This window comes from Halyomorpha halys, unplaced genomic scaffold (genome assembly GCF_000696795.3).
Source record: "Halyomorpha halys isolate HHAL.00 unplaced genomic scaffold, Hhal_1.1 Scaffold50.1, whole genome shotgun sequence".
NCBI lineage: Eukaryota > Metazoa > Arthropoda > Insecta > Hemiptera > Pentatomidae > Halyomorpha > Halyomorpha halys.
In genome coordinates this window covers 664,388-667,161 of record NW_027106849.1, presented here as the reverse complement: position 1 = coordinate 667,161, position 2,774 = coordinate 664,388, and positions in this window count along the sequence as shown.

Sequence of the window (2,774 nt, the reverse complement as noted above, 5' to 3'; positions counted from 1 at the left end):
CCGAAATGGATTGTAAAAGGAAACTGTAGTGGTGGAAAAAAAAATTGTTTATTATATTCTATTATTGTATATCTTTTTTTTATGATTATGCCATGAATATGTAATGTAAATATGTCCGATTACGGATTGATAAGTACGCTGTGTCAGATAGCAACCTAATGTATTTAGGCAGCATATATGAATAAAGTATTTCTCTCTTAATTTTGTCTTTAAGCTATTCTACCGATTCGTTAATTTGTAACAACTCTCATAGCTTTAGGGAAGTATATAGAGTGACCTCTGTGATGAAAGTAACGTATTCTATGGTACTATCTTTGGAATTCGTCCAATTATAAAAAAAAAATTAAAATTGAGTACCATCAACACGATCCGTCATAGTTTCTTTTTATATTAGATTATGAAATATGTAATGTAATGTTGTACAGAATAATATCAAATGTTTATGTTTAAAGTCCAATCATGTAACAAAATAACTGATATGCATCATAAAACAGAAATTCTACTTGAGAATGTGATTATAATGGGCAGACTAAAGTTTTGAGACTTTGTAGAGATGTGTTTTTTCACCCTATAGCAAAAGAATTTTACCGGCCGAGAAAAATAAATAAAATAAATAAAGGGAGTTCACAATTTCTTCGTACGTTGAAGTAAATTTAGGTTAATAAAACTCTAAGAATTCAACCATAGAAAATCCTAGCAACATCTAGAAGGCTGGTCCGGGAAATAACTGGCCGTTTATATTCTTTGCTTGATTAAATATTCACCCAGTCTTTTTCCGTATGACGGTTACAGTGCATTGCTGGTGTAGCATAGAACTAACAAAAAACGGGGGGGGGGGAGTTGTAAATCAATAATAATTCCTGAAAAAATAATGAACAAAAATTTTTTTATCCATTGCACTTAGCTAATTCTTGTTATTGGTTGTCGGAAGGATCAGATGTAGTTTTCCCGTCAATTACTTCATCGATCCCGTAGACGAAGAACCTCTGATAGAAACATCACATTGCAATCAGGTCCTTTCTATTCAGCGTAGACTGTAAGACAGTTATGTGATGAGAATAGACATCGAGAGTTTTAAGAGATCCTCATTAGGACCTTATCGTCAAACAGTCCTTCGTCGGTTTTCTTTTCCTTTGTGCTTCCTTTATTCACTTTATTTTTAGCATCTTCTTTTTTCTGGTCTATTGTTTATTATAATTAATTTATTTCCACTTTCTCTGAAGAATTTTTTATTGTATTTTATCTAAACAATTTATAGTTATATATTTACACATTTACCTGAAATCTTAATTATGTTACATAAAAAATGTATACCTACGGTATACATACTCTTTTGGGAAGCAAGCTTGAATATATACACAAAACTAAAAGAATTTGCTTTACAAAAAAAAAATAGTTAATTTTCTACTACTTGAGTTTGTGAGAAAAAAAAAATAATAAGGAAGCTGATAACCAGAGAAAAAAACAATAGTCCCTCACAGATGGTCGGGGGGCGGGTCGATATGGGCATATATATAACACCTTTCAATTCTAATCTGATCCGAGACGGACGTCGTGAAGCCAAGGATGAGTCGGTAGAAATAAGACGATCTTGCATTCGGTAGAAACAGCCGTGGTGAGTCGTGGGTGAGAACGAGAAAAACAGTTTGACCGCTCAAATATTTGCCAGTACTGACTGCAGACTGCCTCATCAGTCTGTACTCAGGCTGCAATCCTATTGCAGTTCGTAATATTGTTGTTAAATGCTATACTGCAGCGATGTATTTATATTCGAACCACATCAAACCTCCTTATTTACGTAATAAATTCTTTGATATAAATTTAAAATATAACCTAACTTGCGGTTGAAATAAATAGAAAATAAAATTTGTAAAGCTGTATTAAAAAATAAACTTAAATTTGGGGCTTTAACAGTAACTAAGTATAGACTATAAAATTTTTAAAGCTGTATTCATTTGAGTTGAGACTCGTCTGACGTTTGACAGTTTCAATTGAGGTAGTATTATCATGGAAGGGATATAGTGCTGAGGTCTGGCTGTGACCTGTCTACGCAGTGGCAACTGACTCTTGACAGTCAGTTGTAAAAAACTGTCATTAGATTAATCGTCCCATCGCTATTATTACAGCTAAGATGTCATAGTATTACCTCGATAGTGTATACTGTCATGGCAGCAATTATACCGCTGGGACGATATTGTTGAAATCTGTCACCATGTAATCAAACATTTTTTTCGCCTTCAATTATATGAATCGCTATACCGCACGACGTGTGGGCATTTTCTATCTAACTCATAGAGCAGGCTGATATAGTTCTTGAGTTAAAATTTTTCGAATGAAATTTCTCTTTTGATTCTTAATTTATATTTGTTGGAGTGTATAAAAATATATGATGCCACAAAAGGTTATGGCCAAATATCTCGTCCAATATTTATATATTTTTTTTAATAAGAGGAAATTAAATATAGGACAGAAATACTCTTACTATTATACACATATTGAATAGCAATAACCGATTCGTAAGACATATTGCAATCTGCTGAGGCGTCTGGTCCGCGAACCTTCTATACATGTATCATCCCATAGATGAATATATATAAGTTAAGTATTGGCGAAAGCAAAATGTCAAAAAAGAGAAGAAGGAATAAGATCTAACTCGCTTGAACTGCTGTAAAACACTATCTTTATTGGGTTCAGTACATCTCTTTATATACATGCGATCAGCTGATCTCCTCAGTCAGCTGACATGGAAGTAACAGCTGACTGAGGCTGTAACT